The 14296-nt window shown below is 36.5% G+C and overlaps 1 long non-coding RNA gene across 1 annotated transcript in view; it reads left to right on the forward strand.

Moving 5' to 3' along the window:
- The window catches only part of LOC111523038, a 43663-nt gene extending 30214 nt beyond the window's left edge, over window positions 1-13449 (forward strand). Inside the window, exon 6 of the long non-coding RNA XR_004228684.1 lies at window positions 11412-13449. This is a non-coding gene — a long non-coding RNA (uncharacterized LOC111523038). The remainder of the gene's footprint in view (window positions 1-11411) is intronic.
- Window positions 13450-14296: the final 847 nt, after the last annotated feature.

The following is a 14296-nucleotide window of genomic DNA, read 5'->3' on the forward strand; positions in this document are numbered from 1 at the left end:
GAGAATTTAATTTGGAGTTTATAGGTAAAGGTTCAGCAAATTTCAAAGCTGGCATGCAAATTAATTATTTATTTGGGTTAAACTGCTATTTGCTGATAAACATTTGTTCCCCCAGACCATTGTTAATTGGCAGTCTTGGTATGTAGCTCGTATCAGGCCACATGTAGAGTATGTAGATGAATATGAACCAACTAGAGTGGATTCAGAGAATGGAAACTATATGAGGTGTTTGAATGTCGTGAGGAGTGGCTAGAGGTACTGAGAAGCCTGCTTGAAAAAGGAAAAAAATAATAATAATAATCTTGAGGCTTGTTTATTCTTTATTGCACAAGAGGGCAAAACTGGGCAAATCAAGTTTCAGGGAGGCAAATACTCCAAAGCAAGGGTTTTCTACTAATAGTGGATGTGTACATTATAGAAATGACTGCCTTACAGGACCTTAAAATTGGTAAAATGGGAAAAACACTGTTAGTCAAGATAATAAGACATCTTTTGAAGTGAAGCAAATCACCATATCAGCTTGAACAAATGTAGCTTTAAAAATGTAAGGCAGAGCCGCGCACTGTGGCTCTCGCCTGTAATACCAGTATTTTGGGAGTCTGAGGTGGGCGGATCAGGAGGTCAGGATTTTGAGACCAGCTTGACCAACATGGTGAAACTCCGTCTCTACTAAAGATACAAAAAAAAAAAAATCAGCTGGGCGTGGTGGCGCGCACCTGTAATCCCAGCTACTCAGCAGGCTGAGGCAGGAGAATCACTTGGACCTGGGAGGTGGAGGTTGCAGTGAGCCGTGATCGCGCGGCTGCACTCCAGCCCGGGCAACAGAGTGAGACTCCATCTCCAAAAAAAAAAAAATTGTAAGGCATTAGTGCTAACAAAAGATGATTTTTGACTAAAGGAAATGGTAAGAAAGTTGGATTTTGTTTAAATTTTAGAATAGTTTTTACTAGAAATAAGCAGAGTTTTAACAGAACTGACAGTATTGAGACCTATAAAACAAAAATATTGGCCAGGCACACAGGATCACGCCTGTAATCCCAGCACTTTGAGAGGCTGAGGCGGGCAGATCATTTGAGGTCAGGAGTTCGAGATCAGCCTGACCAACATAGTGAAACCTTGTCTCTACTAAAAATACAAAAAATTAGCCGGGTGTGGTGGCTCATGCCTGTAATCTCAGGTACTTAGGAGGCTGAGACAGGAGAGTAGCTTGAACCCGGGAGGCAGAGGTTGCAGTGAGCAGAGATCGCTCCACTACACTCCAGCCTGGGTGACAGAGCGAGACTTCGTCTCAAATATATATATGCAATGAAAATACTAGGGCTGGGGACATAATTTTTAGATATATCTAAAAGTTTTTGTAAGTTAGCGCTTGTCTTCAAGAAGAAGATTTCTTGGAGGCAGTAGGAAACCCAGTATAGAACTGGATTATTAAGTAGTCATTTCCATCTTAAGACCATAAAAGCAAATAAAGGTGAAGAATCTGGATAAACTGGAAGGAATCAATTCCACAAGGATATACAATCATACACTTTTGATTTGGGGAGAATTGAGTTAATAATATCAAAAGAGGATTTTTTGATGTTTATATTCTAGGACGCTTAGACATTAGTGAGACTACAGAGCCATAGCTTAGGTTTAGAAGTACTACCCTTGGAATTCTTTTTCTGTAGTTAAATAGGAATTTAGCTTCAATTAGAGGTGTGTGTGTGTGTGTGTTTCCCACTACCAGGCACATGCTAAGTTATTGATTAAAAGGAGTGTTCACAGTAAGTCAGTCTTACTCTGAAATTGACAGTGAGTCAGTTGATTCTGGCATCATATATGCAGAAAATACTCATTCTGTACTGTCTTTGCCAATCTTTTGAACCTAAATTATTGTTGAGAGTTGATTAAACAATATCGCTTGGTTGAAAAGATTGTTTTTAGTGCATCCTTTAATGCAGGCTCTTCAGTTTTCAAGTACTTTTTAGACTACCTTGGTTCTCTTCCAAATTATAAGATTATGGATATGAGAAAGAATTGTAAATGAACATCAGCCCTGACACATTTGTTAATATTTATTTGCCCCTCTGGAAAATAGGCCAGTAAATTTTTATTATTTTATGTGATTATTATAGTGAAAAGAACCCAAACCATCAAATAAAAACATTTTAATACCTACCTGAAAGGGTTGTTGATTTTTCTAAAGTGTATATGTAAAACTCAAGGTTTATGTGCTATTATTAGCGGTAGAAATAGTAACTGCTAACACATTTAGTATTTATCCTTTGCCAGCAACTTTCACATTTATAAACTCATTTAGTCCACACAACCACCCTCTGAGAGAGGTCCATTGTTATCCATATGTTATAGGTAAGGAAACCAAGTCACAGAAAAATAGCATGCCTCATGTCACATAACCAGCAAGCCAGGGAGTCCAGATTCAAGCTCAGATGCTTTGACTTCGAAGTTCATGCTTTTAGAAATTATATCTACAGCTTCTATCCTGTAACCAATAAGAGGCAGAGGAGACAAAACTACATAAATAAATGCTTAAAATGATAGTGATGCCCTCCTTTTAGGTAGTACTTGTAGTTTCCAAAGTGCTTTTAGTCTTACTTTATTGTCTTGTTTAATGCTGGTATCTTGTTTAATGCTAGTTGAATGCTTCTTTCATGCCCAGGTCTTCACACATTGTACTGACTGCTTCCATTGAAATAGAAATCAGAGATAGTATGATAGGCTTTTGCGAACTTGTTTTAGAAGGGAAAAAAAATATTAGAGACGAATAACACTGACATTTTTACAACTTGTTTTTTGTAATGCCTTAAAGATAGGTTTGTATGTGAAAATACTAAGTACAAGTTATCTTCTCATATTCTCTACTGGTCCCACCACCAGGGAGTCATGCAATGAGAAATATATTTGAGTAACATTGGAGATGAGGTGTATATGTGTTCATGTCATGTGTGTATTTGTGGTACATGGATGTACATACAGACAAATGAATTTAATAGAGTCCTTAATGTAATGGCATAGTTCCCTGAGAAAACTACCTTCACCCTCAGAGTAAGTCTACACAATGTAGAGGTCATACTTGGTTGTTTTTAAAGTAAAGCACCAGGCCAGGCACCATGGCTTACACCTGTAATCCCAGCACTTTGGGAGTCTGAGGTGGGTGGATCACCTGAGGTCGGGAGTTTGAGACCAGCCTGACCAACATGGTGAAACCTTGTCTCTACTAAAAATAAAAAAATTAGCCGGGCATGGTGGTGGGTGCCTGTAATCTCAGCTACTGAGGAGGCTGACGCCGGAGAATCGCTTGAACTGGGGAGGTAGACATTGCAGTGAGCCAAGATCGTGCCACCACACTCCAGCCTGGGCAACAGAGTGGGACTCTGTCTAAAAATAAATAAATATATATATATATATATATATGTATATATGCACCAAATGTCAGTTAAGGACACTGTCCGTCTTTGGATGCTTACCAAAATCTAGAAGAGAAAATATACCTTTTGCAACTAAAAGGCTGCAAACTAAATAATCCAAATTCTAGACATACAACTTTCTTCATATTTCATGTCAATTTAAAGATTTGGACTTATGGCAAGGCTTAATAACAATCACTAATTTCATTCTACCTCTTGTAGAGCAATCATGGTAGTGTAGCAAATTCCTATTCATCCTTCATTTTCTTAGGTATTACCTCAGAAGGGCAACCCCACCTCCCACATATACACTTGTGTTAAAATTAATAACTGCCGGCTGGGCACGGTGGCTCACGCCTGTAATCCCAGCACTTTGGGAGGCCAAGGCAGGAGAATCAACTAAGGTCAGGAGTTCAAGACCAGCCTGGCCAACCTGGTGAAACCCTGTCCCTACTAAAAATACAAAAATTAGCCAGGCACGGTGGCGCATGCCTGTAATCCCAGCTACTTGGGAGGCTGAGGCACGAGAATCACTTGAACCTAGGAGGCGGTTGTTGCAGTGAGCTGAAACCATGCCATTGCATTTCACCCTAGGCAACAAGAGCGAAAGTCCATCTCAAAAAAAAAAAAAAAAAAAAAAAACTGCCTTTTCTCTACTGTCACCCTTAAAACAGTCTCATTATTGCTTATGTTAAATCACATTATTTACATGCTTCTGTATTTCCCTGCTATTAGCCTGTAAGGCTAATAGGCTTGAGCCCAGAGACTCTCTTATTCAACTCAGGTCATTTGGTGACTAGTATAGTAAATAGAGCTGGTTACCTCATATTCAGTAATATGTTAATTCTCTGATTAAAAAATACATTGATACCAATATTGGTATGGCTACTCAGAAATTATATTTTCAGTAGAATTCTCCTGGCCTCAATTAGATCAGATTTATAGATCATCAACATCACAGTTTCATTGAAGGATCAGAGAGGAAAAAAATGAGAAGCATGAAATGGTACTTACCAAGTACAATAATGTAGTTTTGCGTCAAAGATAAGTCTTTGTAAGGGCTCTATTTCTCATTGAGATAATGTGTCAGCAGAGGAATAAATTTTATGCTTCTTTTACTTCCTTGGTAACAAGGGCAAGAGAAACCTTGACAATATATCTGATGTAAATCTTAAGTCTCTTAGCAGTCTAAAATGGATTCCCAGATGTTCTTTCTGAGATGTTGCAAGAAAGCACTACAGAGGTCAGGAATTCCAGTTAGTTTTGCTGCTAGCTCAAGATACAGGATTTTTTAAAGTATTAAGTTGTAATACTTTCTAAAAGTATTTAATTGCTGTTCTTTTCATTTCATCATTCATCTGGTTGGCCCTATGGTTTCTCTACAGTTTATTCTTTAAGACAACTTCAAAATCCAAGGCAACCTTGCTTAGGCTGATGAATTCAAATTAGCTTGTATGTTAGAATCCAATAAGAACAGGAGTTAATAACTTCCTTGTTCTACCTCATTAAGAAACTATTTCATTTGTATCTGTCCCACCTGAATTGTAAGGCATGACCCCTTTTCCTAGCATTGCATTTGTGTTTTTCCCAGCATCTGAATTCTACCTGCCCACCCAGACCCACAGTACTCTGCCTCTGGATCTTGCCTACCTAAATCCGTATCTTTCAAATGCTTTGCCCTGAAATCATCTGGCTTTTGGACTACACTGGAAAATCGTCTGGCTTCTGGACGACTTTGTATAGGGACCCAAGATTAGGCCTTCCATGGAGAGAACTCCTTTTTTAAAAAGTAGTTGAGAATTACCTTTTTTGTTTATTTATTATTATTATTATTTTTTTTTTTTTGACACAGAGTCTTGCTCTGTCACTCAGGCTGGAATGCAGTGGCCTAATCTTGGCTCGCTGCAATCTTCGCCTCCCGGGTTATTCGATTCTCCTGCATCAGCCTCCTGAGTAGCTGGGATTACAGGCGCACACCGCTATGCCCAGCTAATTTTTGTACTTTTAGTAGAGATGGGTTTCGCCATGTTGGCCAGGCTGGCCTCAAGCTCCTGACCTCGTGATCCACCCACCTCAGCCTCCCAAGTGCTGGGATTATAGACATGAGACACTGTGCCCAGCCTAGTATTATAATCTTTTATATAAAACTGTGCTGCTTAATTTTCATTTTAATGTATTCATTTAGAATGTATAATTTTATAATTTGTGGTATCTATTTTAACTAAACAATTTTCTTCCATATATAAAGAAAACATTAAAATGAAAATATCTGACACAGTAGATAATATCTGTTTGAATTAATAATGATTTAATCTGACTTATTTAGCATGGCAGTTTTAAAAGATAAATCAGAATTTTAAGAATCCTATTTCCAATAAACAAAATCTTAGGGCCTTCTGTTTTTCAAACTATGTACTTTTCATATTCAGTATTTTTGTATTTAGCTTCTCTCAGTTGAAAAGATAAAAGTTCTCATAGAAATAATAAAGTCAGTTTTTTGGATTAAATAATCCTTTTTATAATCTTTCAATTATCTTACTTGCTGTTATGGGGGAAAATGGTTTAACAGGCATGTCTAAAGAAATAACTTAGGATTCATTGAATTCATACAAGAATTAAGAATAATATGCAAAATGAAGTAAAATTATAAATTAGAAGTGAAAACATTCATTAAATTAATTTGATGATTCTTATGTTGAGAATCTATAAGTTATTTTCTGCATTGTCCTCATTTTTAAAGTCTCAAACAATGGTCAGTTATGTGTGTACAGCTATTCATTCATCCAATATGTCTCTTTGTTCAGAGGCACTTGCCTCTGTTACTAGTCTCTTCAGTGTCATCGGGATGCATTTTATTAAGATAACAATTGAGCATGTACAAGAAGCTAAAGCTTACCCACAGGTTTAGAAGGCCATGACATGAATCAGAATAAAAGATTATAATGTGTTATAATAAAATTCATATTTGTGAATATTGTGATAAAGAAGTATTTAGGTAGCTTGGTAACTTTGCCAGAGAAATGATAGTGTAAACAGAAGCTTAAACTATTCCTGTTCCAGAAAAGTTAATTGTGGTCATATTCAAATACTTGAAAATTGGCTCTGCCATTGCTTAGTTGAAAGACTTTAAGTTACTGTCTTTCTCCAAGCCTTTAAATTTTAAATAAGATATTGAACTTGGCTTTATCTTGTCCTAGATTTTTATAATCCTAGAAGAGAATCAGCCTTCAATATATTCATTTTTGAAATATTTAGTACACTGGTGTATTACTTAAAACAGCAGATGGGAAAAATTAAATATAATCTCATAGATTTATGTGGAAAATTCAGTATCATCTTAGAATTCTGGAAATTGTGTTTAACTTTACCATTATAGAAATTATGTTAGATTTCATTTCTCTCACCCTTTGTCAGATCGACACTTTGACTGTGTGAGATATGATTAACAAAAAGGAAAGCTACCCCCACTGGAAGTTGTTAAAGGAAAGGCAATGTAAATGAAAAAAAAGAAAAAGAATTTCTAAAAGTTTTATCAGACAAAAATTTAATTGAATCAATGGGGCAATTTGGAGTTCTGGATGATTCTGTTAACTGAAGTTTACAATCATTTTAATTTTATTTTTATTCATTTATTTACTTATTTATTTACAGTGTGAGACAGTCTCACACTGTTACCAGGCTGGAATGCAATGGCGCGATCTCGGCTTACTGCAACCTCTGCCTCCTGGGATCAAGCGATTCTCATGCCTCAGCTTCCTGAGTAGCTGGGATTACATGCATGCGCCACCACACCAAGCTAATTTGTTTGTTTGTTTGTTTGTTTGTTTGTTTGTTTGAGACGGAGTATTGCTCTGTCGTCCAGGCTGGATTGCAGTGGTGTGATCTTGGCTCACTGCAAGCTCCGTCTCCTGGGTTCACTCCATTCTCCTGCCTCAGCCTCCCAAGTAGCTGGGACTACAGGCATCTGCCACCACACCCGGCTAATTTTTTGTATTTTTAGTAGAGACGGGGTTTCACTGTGTTAGCCAGGATGGTCTCGATCTACTGACCTTGTGATCTGCCCGCCTCAGCCTCCCAAAGTCCTGGGATTACGGGCGTGAGCCACCGCGCCCGGCTGTTTTTTTGTATTTTTATAGAGATGGGGTTTCACCATGTTGGCCAGGCTGGTCTTGAACTCCTGACCTCAGGTGACCCGCCTGCCTCAGCCCTCCAAAGTGCTGGGATTACGGGCATCAACCACTGCACCTGGCCTAGTTTTTAAAAAATTTTTTATTTAACACCTATAAAGCTTCTGGAGTATAATTATTTTAAACCTTGTTTGAATATTTTCTAAAACGTTAATAAAAACTATTTCAATATATTTTCTTGCCTTAATAAAGTGTATGCGGAATATCATTACATTTTATAAATAAACATGCACCTTATTATCAAGTCTTATGTAATACAGTAATGTCTCCCATTTTCCACGTATTTAGTTACACAAGTCAACTGAAGTCTGGAAATATTAAATGGAAAAACTCCAGAAATAAACAATGCTTAAGTTTTAAATTGTGTGTCATTCTGAGTAGCATGATGAAATCTTGCACCATCTTGCCTAGGATAGCAGTCATCTCTTTGTCCATTGTATCTATGCTGTAGACACTATCTGCTTGTTAGTCACTTAGTAGCCATCATGGTTATCAGATTCACTGTTCCAGGATCACAGTACTTGTGTTCAAGTAATCCTTATTTAATTCATAATGGCCCCAAGCCACAAGAGTAGTGCTGCCTGCATTTTTTTAAATTGTTTTATTTTACTATTATTCTTGTTAATCTTACTGTGCCTAATTTACAAATAAAACTTTATCATATGTATATATAGGAAAGCACATAGCATATATATATAAAGTTTCATACTATCCACAGTTTCAGGCATTCACTGGCGGTCTTGGAAGGTATCTCCTGTGGATAAGGGTGAACTACTACTGTATTCTGTAATGTAGGTACAGAGGTTTTAAAAATTGTGCTGAATGTGTTTTAAGTCAAGGATGTTTGATCGCAGTTTTTCCTAAGATTGACTTTTTTTTTTTTGGAAGTAGAGTGCTAGTGACTAATGCAAGTTAACTAAAGCTTCAACTTGAATAATTGTCACTTCCTTTAAGCAAAATTTCACTTCATTCCAAACTGAACAAAATTACGTTGTATTTATGATTTCACTACACATTTGAAAGATGCACACTCCAAAGGATTCAAATTACAACCTTTTCCATTATAGGCCTAGTGGTTGTTAGCAGGCTATATATTTGTAAATCTCTGCTACTGCCAGAAATTGTTTGGTTCAGAGGGGATTGGGTTATCAAGAATGACTGCTGCTTTTGTTCATGGCTGTGTTGTGTATAAGTGATAGAGTTGGACAGTTTTATTCATATGCAAATCTTTTTTTTTGGTTTGTTTGAGATGGAGTCTCGCTCTGTCGCTCAGGCTGGAGTGCAGTGGCACTATCTCGGCTGACTGCAAGCTCCGCCTCCTGGGTTAATGCCATTCTCCCACCTCAGCCTCCTGAGTAGCTGGGACTACAGGCGCCCGCCACCAGGCCCGGCTAATTTTTTTTTTTCTATTTTTAGTAGAGACGGGGTTTCACCGTGTTAGCCAAGATGGTCTCGATCTCCTGACCTTGTGATCTGCCTGCCTCAGCCTCCCAAAGTGCTGGGATTACAGGCGTGAGCCACCGCACCCCGCCGCAAATCTACTTTTTAATAGCATGATGATCTGAGGTGATAATTTGAGGTTTCAAGTTCTGAAAAGAAGAATGAATATAGTTTTATTTAATCTAAAATAATTATTGTTAAAATACTACTTTTAAATGCCTTAAGCATTTTCTACTTGCATTTTTAAAGTGACATTATCTTTATTATTAAGGGCCTATTTTAGGCCCAGTACTTCACTATAGTCTATAAAAGATGGTCCCTGTCAGCAAAGAACTGTAACCTATATGGGAGTATTATGCTAACATACAAGAAACAAGCAGAGAATAATGGAATGTAAACTCTGGCTTGCTAACCTAAGTGTGGTAGAAGCTTGAAGGAAATGTGGACTTAAACTTATCAGAGAAGACTTGTAAGAGGTTATGAAAGGCAAGCTGGCTGAAAAAGTGGTTAAGATTGATTATGTGAAATGAAGGAATGATAACTTGCAAGTGCAGAAAACAACATGAACCAAGACATGATGAAGTAGCAAGGAGTAAAGTAGATACAGTAGAATGAAGGCAAAGAGTAGGTACTAGAGAATTGAGTAGGGAAATGAGTATAACCATGTTTGAGATTGTTTTCTTTCCTTTGCATAAGGTACCCTCATTTCTAATCAAAGAAAACAAGGGTAGTCAGATTGCCTGCAGCCCTTCCAGAGCCATGGTGTGTTGCTTTGAAGAAAAAAAAAAAAAACTTGTAGGAAATACTGGAAGGAAACCTAGGCATAAATAAGTTTACCCTAAATAATTAGGGGTCTGTGGCTTTTAACTTAGCAAATCAGGTGAGAAATCTTGAGAGGAAAGGGTTAACTAGGCAAAATGCTATATCTAGGATATTTTTTGCCTTAAGTAAGATTGACTTTACCACTATGGGAGTAATTGTGAATGAATATTGTAATACTGTTGTTAAGCCAAAGAGAAATAATACTTTTTCAAACCTCACTCAGATTTTCATACGAGCCTTAGCTCAAGTTATTTACTCCTAGAATGTCCTTTCCCTCATCTTCAGTTGTCTAAAACTTAAGCTGTTTAACCCCTACATGAAATTTTTCCAGTTTACTTTTCCTCCTCAGCCAAAAATACCATTTCTCTCATTTAAACTTCCATACCTGACTTAGAAGAAATACATCCTGTCTTATAGGAAGGGGCCATCTTATTTTTTATTGTATATTCTGCAAGTCTAGCCTAGTGTCTTAAACATGGTGGGTGTAGAATAAGTGACCATTGATTGCTGAAAATCAGCAGTAATACCTTTATGGTAATGTGGTAGAAAGGCTGCATACCTGCTAAATACAGAAATATGCAGGTTATTTTCTGATAATTTAGGAGTGCTCTCTACCTTTTACTACTTCACTGATCAAAGCTCTTCTCATTCTATGTCAGCTATTAACTAATATTCATTCCTCAGGTCTCAGGTACCTTAAAATGTCTTTTTTTTTTTTTTTTTCCAGCAAAACCAGAAACATGTGGGTAGGGGTGTGAATAATCAGGCCTGTGAAATTTTGATATCCTTTTGGAGGTCATTATTGATCCAATTGATCATTTCTAACCTTTCCAATGAAGTGTGAAATTCTATAAAGTTTAACTGTTATTTTTTGGCCTTTATTTGTGTATCTCTGAGGAGATAGGTCGTGGTGGTAGAATAAAGAATCCTTACGTTTAAAAATACTTTTCCATATTACCATAAAGGTATTACTGCTGATTACCATAATGACAGAAACAAAAGCATTGAGGATCTGCTATAATTCTTTAAGGTAGCTCTAAAATTAATGGAATGTTTTTGAATGCCTAAACTTACTGGAGCCACCTTATTGAATGATATAGGCTTTCTCATAAACTTTCTTGGACAATTTTATAGGAGACCAAATGCCTTTCCTCCTCCTCCCAGCTCTGCCCTTCAAAAAGAAACCAAGTCACACCAAAATTTTCAAAAAAATCTAAGAAGTCAAAGAAAGTTGTGCATCAAATAAGTACCATTTATTTACTGCTATGACATTTAAATCATTTATAATAAGGATATATTTTATGTACCCTTATATAGCATTTATATACAATTTATAGGACATTTCTATCTGTTTTCCAGAACCCAATGTATAAGTTACGTTGATTGAAAAGCCTGTTGCTGTTGGTTTTGGTTTGGCTTTGAGGGTGGTTGACATATTTGTTATATTTACCTTTTAACCAAAAGTCAATAATTCAACCAGCAAGTAAATAATAATTCCTGTGGTAAAGCACTTTCCCTTCTATATTGATTTTCTTTATGACCTGTTTTCCAGGTGTAAATTTTGATACCGTCATTGCCGCCCTCCCCTCAAAAAAGGTGAGAACTGACTAAACTACTGGTACTTAGACCATGTGCAGAAGGAACTGAAAATGGAAACAAACACGTCTGTACAGAGCAGAGTGTCAGACAATAGCTCACTTTAGTAGAGGGCAATAAATGCCACATGAGATGATCACACCTCAGCAGAAAACTGTAAGTAACGGGGACTTGCAGGAGAATTGAACAGTTGTTTCTGCTTAGTAAAAATGTCTTCATTTTATAATTTGTGGCCTGCATGCTTGTAAATTAAGATGCATTGAGTTGTCAAGTAATGGACTTGTTTGGTTTGTAGGTAGGAATTTAAGCCAAAATTGAATGCAACATTCCCCCAAAAGTAACCTGGGATCTGTGCCATAAAGCCTAAGGCAAAGGTTACATGAATTTGGATTACTAGGTTAGAACTAGGCTATTGAGCCTTTGCCTAGAAAACCAATTAGAGGATTTTAGTCTTGATATAGCAGGGAATAGGGAGGCATTATACCCTATTGATTTGTTTGGAATTAAATGTGGCAATACTATATATAGAAATGTCTAAGAAATAAAGTATGATAGCAAGGAAACTGGGCATGTGACTATTGTAGTAATCTAGGGGTGAAGAAAACCTGAATAGCAATAGTGGCATGAGAATGGAGGTGAAAGAATAAATTTAAGATATTTCAAAGGAAAAAGTTGTTGAATATCATGATGGGTTGGATAAAAGGGAGGTGTAAAAGATTATACATTTTCTGTAATGGAAGACAATGGAGTTATCACTGAAAGAAAGGAGATAGTTAAGAAACTAGTTTAAGGCTGGGTGCGGTGGCTCATGCCTGTAATCTTAACACTTGGGGAAGCAGAGGTGGGTGAATCACTTGAGGTCAGGAGTTCAAGACCAGCCTGGCCAACATGGTGAAACCCCACCTCTACTAAAAATACAAAAATCAGTCAGACGTGGTGGCTCATGCCTGTAATCCAGCTACTCAGGAGACTGAGGCAGGAGAATCGCTTGAAACTGGGCAGTGGAGACTGCAGTGAGCCAAGATCATGCCATTGCACTCAAGCCTGGGTGATAGAGTGACTCTGCCAAAAAAAAAAAGAAAAGAAAAGAAACTAGTTTAAGAGGGGGAAAATGTGTTCCATTTCTGCAATGTATTTAAGGTGATATTTAGACATTAAGCTTGAAATGTCTTCATTTAAGGTCGCTGGATATACAGAACTGGAATCCTATGTAAAAGTCAGGCTGGAGAGGTAAATTTGGCAGTTACATAAGGCTGATAAGGGTAGAAAAGCTCACTGAAGCTCTTTATGAAGGACAGTGGGTCCCTTTTAAAAAAATATATGAACACACATTTATGTAAATAAACTATCATTAGGTATGTAATCTTAAACATTTCTAGAATTGAATAAGAACTCTCCCTTTTTTCCTTAGAGTGTCATATCTCAAGCCTGTACCTGTTAGAAAACCCCTACACTTGGCATCAATTATGAGAGTCAATGACTGAAATGTGTTAATACTCTTGAACCTTTCCTTCTCTTAATAAAACCAAGATCTTTCCCAGTTTTAGGCTAAGGGAATGAAATTGAGAACTTAAAGTCAAATAATTCAGTCAGTTAAAACTTTATAAAATTGACATGGCTTTAATTTCTCAAATGGAAAGCAAGTAATTGAATTGGGGGAAGTGTGCTAGTCTCCAGTTTCAAGAAACAGTACAGCACAAAGACCTGGCATTCTAGCTGAAGAGCTGTAATAATAAACAGAAATTTGAAAACCAGGAAGACAAGTTTTCCAAGAGTGCAACTGTGGCATTTCAAAGGAGATTTAACAAGAAATTCCGGAAGATGGCCAAAAATAGGTTTAGATAATTGAGATTCTCTATTTGAATACTTGTTTTTGATGGAGAAACACACTTAAGAGGAAATGAAGGTTCTAAGATCTGAAACTTTTTGTCACCCTAAAGCAGGTTTGCTTCTGAAGAAAACTATTAGCAAAAAAAAAAAAAAAAAAAAACAAATAGGAATTCAGTGCTGCTTAGATTGTAGGAGTTTAAAAAGTGACCAACACAACCTTTTTAGAAAATTAATTGAAAGCAAATATTTTTGTTTTCTAGGAGCAAAACCTTGTTTTCTAGGATTCCTATTCGTAAAATTAAAGTATCACTCTGTTTACCCAGTTATTACTTCCATGAAAAATAGCCTTCCAGCATCAGACAGAAATACGATGTTACTCTACATCTTTAATTGTTTTTTATTCCAGTCATAAAACAGCTTCTGAAATTGACTTTTAATATGGTCTATTTTAATGATATGTAAGGAAACATAAAATGTTAATCTGCATTTTCAAATTAGCCTTGTAAAACCTCAGTAATATGTCTTCTGGATATATCAGGATCTTTTGGACCATTTTACCTTAATTCTTGAACCACTTGATTAATCCAAATTCAGTAAACTTATGACCTCAAATTGAGTTACCCAGAACTAGGAATATTTCTGTATTTCATCCTACTTACATCTGATTTACATGCCTGGTCTGCTAACTTCTCCTTTCTTTTCATGACTCCTAAGTTATGGAGGTAAGTGAAGATTTACTATCAATTATAGTCATGTGACACTCATTTTGAACTTATATTCTCTTAGATTTTTTAATTGCTAACCATTCTGGTAGCATTATATTATTCTTAGCAAATTAAGTATATCCCAATTTTAACTGGACTATTTTACTATGCTTAAACATACAATTTTGTGTAATTTGCAACAAGTTTATATCCCTATATACATCTATATTTTCATCTCCTTTCTGTATGGCATTACGCAAGTAAACTTCTTCTTCTTTTTTTTTTTTTAATGGAGTCTCATTTCTTT

This window comes from Piliocolobus tephrosceles, chromosome X (genome assembly GCF_002776525.5).
Source record: "Piliocolobus tephrosceles isolate RC106 chromosome X, ASM277652v3, whole genome shotgun sequence".
NCBI lineage: Eukaryota > Metazoa > Chordata > Mammalia > Primates > Cercopithecidae > Piliocolobus > Piliocolobus tephrosceles.